The following is a 5,749-nucleotide window of genomic DNA, read 5'->3' as shown; positions in this document are numbered from 1 at the left end:
GGATTGGTCCAGTGTCATGTAGATTTGTAACCTTTCAGAATAATTAAGAAACTTTGGTGTTAGTCATAAAGAGGGCACACTCTGAGCAGGAAGGCTGGCCGAGGGCCAGGAGGATATTGTTCACAAAAGACCTGCAACAGAGAATCTGAAATTTGGATAATCTTACCAACGTGTTGAAATCAGCTTCTTAGTGTACCAAAAAGGAAGAAAGATTTCCAGAGACTAAATAAGTCTCCTAATCAATGTGAAAGAATATGTGCCTGGGAACAAACTGGAGTGGATATTATGTTCACCTCTTTCTCAGTCCTGTCTTTCAATAACACACGTCAGTTTTTTTGTCTGTTTATTATTTGTGTTTTTTAATTTTTATTTTTGTGTGTGTGTTTTTTTATTGTACTTTAAGTTCTAGGGTACATGTGCACAACGTGCAGGTTTGATACATAGGTTTACATGTGCCATGTTGGTTTGCTGCACCCATCAACTCATCATTTACATTAGGTATTTCTCCTAATGCTATCCTTCCCCACTAGCCCCCACCCTGTGTCCAAGTCTCATTGTTCAATTCCCACCTGTGGGTGAGAACATGTTGTGTTTGGTTTTGTGTCCTTGTGGTAGTTTGCTGAGAATGATGGTTTCCAGCTTCATCCATGTCCCTGCCAAGGACATGAACTCATCCTTTTTTGTGGCTGCATAGTATTCCATGGTGTATATGTGCCACGTTTTCTTAATCCAGTCTATCACTACTAGACATTTGGGTTGGTTCCAAGTCTTTGCTATTTTGAATAGTGCCGCAATAAACATACGAACACATGTCAGTTTTTGCCAGATACACACAGAGAGGTGTGAATTAAAGTCACTGTTGAGTAAGTTTCTGATACATCTTTCAACAGAAAGAAGGAAAAGTCTCTGAAAGAACATGCCACCAAATTAAAAAAAAAATTCTGCGGTAGACGTATGGTTTCTGAAATCATCTCTAAATGAATACTGTCTATTAAATGTTTGTCTCCAACATAATTCACGCTGAAATTCAAATGGAAATGATTTTTTCCTTGGAATAGAGTCAATATATAGTGACTTAAGATATTTTTCAAAAAGGGCCATGTGTGGTGGCTCACACCTGTAATCTCAGCCCTTTAGGAGGCTGAGGTGGGTGGATCACCTGAGGTCAGGAGTTCGAGACCAGCTTGGCCAACATTGGGAAACCCCATCTCTACTAAAAATACAAAAATTAGTTGGGCATGGTGGCACACACCTGTAATCCCAACTACTCGGGAGGCTGAGGCAGGAGAATTGCTTGAACCCGGGAGGTGGAGGTTTGCAGTGAGCTAAGATTGCACCATTGCACTCCAGCCTGGGCTACACAGTTAGACTCCATCTCAAAAAAGAAAAAGATATATTAAAAGGATATATTTTAAACGATATTAAATATTAATATAAGCTAAACTCATGATTCCTAAATTCCTCCAGAAAGTTTCAATATAGCTTAATGTAGACCCACTTCCTCGTCCGCCTGGGTAATTTGTCCTGTAATTTGTAGTACTACTGTATCTGTGTTTGTAATGCTTCTTTCAGTGAACTCATTGTGCCAAGCTATGCTTATCATTTCTATCATCTTCATCCCCCAACTGGCCACTCTTAATAATTCGATATTTATTTATTTGTAATCAACCATGGTATCTGGCATGGGCACTCTATTTTAGTGAAGTTCAATATTTTCAGAAAAATCTCAGACCATTTTTTCAGGGCATATTTACACTAAGAGTAATATTAAGGTATAGTTTCAGGAGAGAAGATAGCCTAACCTGTACTGGGAGAAAAAAAAGTAGAGAAAAATAGCTAGTGTTGTACAATTACAGTCATCCTATAATAATATACTTCATGCAGAACTTTTCAGTTATGCTCACTCCTTTAGTTTTCTGCAGTAAAAAGGGTGCCAACAGACAGATCTGATGCCATCTTCTAGGATTTCCAGGTGTTTCAGGGGCCAAGTGACATGCACCTCCAGTTTGGCAGGCATGCTGCTTGTTGTCTGTGCATAATCTCATTAAAACAACATAAAAGCAGGGCTGACTGCAGAAATCCAGGGCATCTTTTTCAGATGGGTAACACAATATTTAATGAAAGTATCTTTTCTGAAACTCCCAGTTCAGCATTCCTGATCTGGCCAACTCTTTTTTCACTTGTGGACTTCCTGCTCAGTCCTCCTGTGTGTGTGTGTGTGTCTGTGTGTGAACTAACATGAAAGCAAAAGCAACCTTTCGTTTTCTAACTACAGTCTGCCTACATGATTTGCGCTGTAGAACAGAATAAACAGATAGAAAGCGTGGCAAGGTTAAGGCAGAGTGTGTGTGTGCAGACCAAGGGTGTTTTCCCCACTTATACAAACCCTCTGTCTCTGCCATTGCCCCTTAAGGGAACCCGCTTAAGTTTCTCAGATGCCAGAGCACAGTTAGTGCTCCAGAGCAGAAGGGGCTTCCCCCTAGTTGCAGCTGTTCCTTGCCCCATCGAGCACCCAGATGTCCCAGGAAAGGCAACACAAGAATGAGTAAAGAAAGGGTCACAGAGCAGCATTTATTGTGCACATATACTCCATCCCAACTGGAAATGCACAAGTGGGCCCCGTGTCCCTGATCAATGTGATATGTGTCTTAAAATACTGAGGTTCACTAAAATAGAATGCCAGTGCCAGGTACCATGCATGCTTGATTAAAAGCACACCCTGCTTCCCTGGCTAGTGATGGGCCCATCCTATTACACCACTCTGCCCGCGACTCAGACCACACCAGAAAGCCTGCCCATGTGCAGAGCCAGCGTTCAGAGATAGGGACGCTTCAAGTAGGAGGGGGTGCAGCAAGGCTCAGGACAACCCCAGGCAGCACTGGGTGGCCTCCATCTGATACTGAAGCCTGGCCTTGGCTTTTACTTGGCTCCCCTGCACCCTGGGGATGGAACTAACCTTGGGCCCTGTGTTGCCTTCCCCTGGACCTCTTACTCTCCCCTGGACCTCTTACTCTCTTCTGTGCTATCAAAACAGACCCTCCGACCCTGGCTTTATTTTACACTGAAAAGCACTGAGATTTCTTTTGTTTTGCAATGGAAGTTTATGGGCCCCAAATGAGAGTTACTCTTTATAAAAACAAACAAAAACCTAAAATCAACCTATTCTTCTGGAGAAAGCTAAACAAACATGAGAACACACATAGTCGCTGAGATTTTGGTGTACTTTTCTCATTCCTTGCTCTCTGGGTGAACTGAAAGGATTTCCTCTAGTCCGCTACTGTAAGTGATCTTGCTTTTTGTCCTCAGTAGCACTGTTCATACATTTGTTTCATGGCCTTCCTAGGGAAGGAGTGTTTCGTTTATCTTTGCATCTGCTCCTGCTGTGGTCATCGGCAGAGCACTATGACCTGCCATCTGGGAGATGCGTAATAGTAATTTATCACTAAATGATAGCTATTGATTCATTTCCCCACTAGACTGCAGTGATTAATGACGATTTGCACATAGCAGGTGCTTAGTGAACATTTACTAAATTGAACTAACATGACAGCAAAAGCAACCTTTCGTTTTCTAACTATGGTCTGCCTACATGATTTGCGCTGCAGAACAGAATAGCAGACAGACGGAAAGCTTGGCAAGGTTAAGGCAGAGTGCAGAGGAAAGGTGCTGGCTGAGTCAGGAGACCCTGGCTGTGACTACTTTTGCTTTGACCTTGCCCCCGTGGATGCCCTCATTTCCTTTCAGGATGTTGGGATGGTCTAATGGCTATAAAAACACTTTGGGAAGAGTTTACAGCATTTCACAGCCACAAGGTGTTATTATTTCCTTTACAATTTTCAATAGCAAAAAAACATAATGAGCATTTAGTAAATGTTGACTATCAGTGTTAAATACTGTTTACTCCCCAAATAAGTGAGCTGTAATACTTGTGTAATGCTTTCTCACAGGTATGAATTAGGAGCCGCTCTGTTTATTGGATGGGCAGGAGCCTCACTGTGCATAATTGGTGGTGTCATATTTTGCTTTTCAATATCTGACAACAACAAAACACCCAGGTATGAAAAAGAGACAAAAATGATCTGTTAAAAAGTAGAATGCTATTCTAAATCATTACATGTGGGACAAATTACAGATAGTTCATATGATTCTTAGAAACTTCCAAAATCCAGAATTGGAAAAGGTTAGGAGTACAGTTAATTTTTTGAAGTTTTACCATTATTATATTCCAAAGAAAATTCTGTAAGTAGAAATAAGGGTCTGAATATGAGGACATGTTCTTCTTCACTTTGGCCTCGTCATAATTTTCCTGTAGGTAGGCAGGAATGTTGATGGCCTCCACTAAGTCTCCTGGGTTCCAGGGAGACGAGTTTTAAAACATGGTTTTGTAAGAGGATAACTGAACAAATGACCAAGTCATGAGTTTCTTCTGCAGAGATTCTCCATCCCACCAGTTATGCAGACATGACACTGAAAATACTTCTTGGGGCAAGAGAGAAGAAAGCTATCTAAGAAAGAGGAAGACTTACATTTAGATATTGGCAAAGACGGGCTGAAACAGTTTCTTCCCATTTTTGTTTGCCCTATGCGTAGAATAGAACCTACCAAACTATGTTTTACCTTTCAGATACGCATACAACGGGGCCACATCTGTCATGTCTTCTCGGACAAAGTATCATGGTGGAGAAGATTTTAAAACAACAAACCCTTCAAAACAGTTTGATAAAAATGCTTATGTCTAAAAGAGCTTCCTGGCAAGCTGCATCTTGAGTTTGTTATAAAAGCGAACTGTTCACAAAATGATCCCATCAAGGCCCTCCCATAATTAACACTCAAAACTATTTTTAAAATACGCATTTGAAGCATTTGTTGATTGTAATCGATGTAAGTGTTCTTACACAGTTATATACTAATCATTTTCTGTTGTGGCTTTCTATAAAAAATAAACAGGTTATTTACAGGATTTATAAAATGTTTTCTACATTTACTACCAGAAGTCCAAGAAGTATTCGTACTCTGGCCTTTTTAATCATTCATAGATAGAAGTCTTCGTACCCACTCCTTACGTTTCTTTTCATTCATAAACAGGTATATAACGAACAATGTCTTATAAACAGCATGGCGGCAATCTGAGAATATTCCTCAAAAGGTGTCCAGGTTAAATAGACATGTTACTGGCTGCATACAGGCAAATTCTAGGTGGTGGTTGTTGTTTTTAGCATTCTACAACATGTATTTAAAAAGCTAAATATTTTTGTTGAAGCAGCAAGTTATCTGGCATAACTTAACTTCTACAGGATTAGAGAATCTTGCTCATTCATGGCCATATCCACATGCCCATGGCCGCTCAGTAGATTGTTGAAAAAGCAAAGCCACACCATTCTCTTTGATGTATGTAGAGAGTTACGTAGCAGGGGATGTTCTCTGATTTATTCCACTGGCACCATTAGTGAATGTTTAGTTGTTTTCATAAATGATGCTGTGATGAAGACTTATGTACATATTTAGCAAATGTTAAGTTTCTTACATGTGTCTGTCATGACTGTAATTCATTATGACTGCTCCAGGAAGAGCTAATGGGACCAATATATTATTGCCTGTCATGTGGCACATCCATGTTAAGGGGCTGAGCTTCCCTGGCACAGAATGCAGAGCCCTGAACTAGGGCATCAGCAGAAGCTGAGATAGAGATATTAGTCGTGGTTGACTGTGGAGCCAAAGAAAACCTGTTTATGCCTAGTGTTCCATTATT

At 40.5% G+C, this 5,749-nt stretch overlaps 1 long non-coding RNA gene across 1 annotated transcript; it reads left to right on the top strand.

Annotated features, from left to right (window-relative positions):
* Positions 1-3,925: 3,925 nt before the first annotated feature.
* On the top strand, positions 3,926-4,960 carry LOC113219620. Its single transcript, XR_003306596.1, has 2 exons — positions 3,926-4,055; positions 4,625-4,960. It is a non-coding gene; the product is annotated as an uncharacterized LOC113219620 (long non-coding RNA).
* Positions 4,961-5,749: the final 789 nt, after the last annotated feature.

This window comes from Piliocolobus tephrosceles, unplaced genomic scaffold, assembly GCF_002776525.5.
Source record: "Piliocolobus tephrosceles isolate RC106 unplaced genomic scaffold, ASM277652v3 unscaffolded_26, whole genome shotgun sequence".
NCBI lineage: Eukaryota > Metazoa > Chordata > Mammalia > Primates > Cercopithecidae > Piliocolobus > Piliocolobus tephrosceles.
This window is presented reverse-complemented; position numbering and strand designations above follow the sequence as displayed.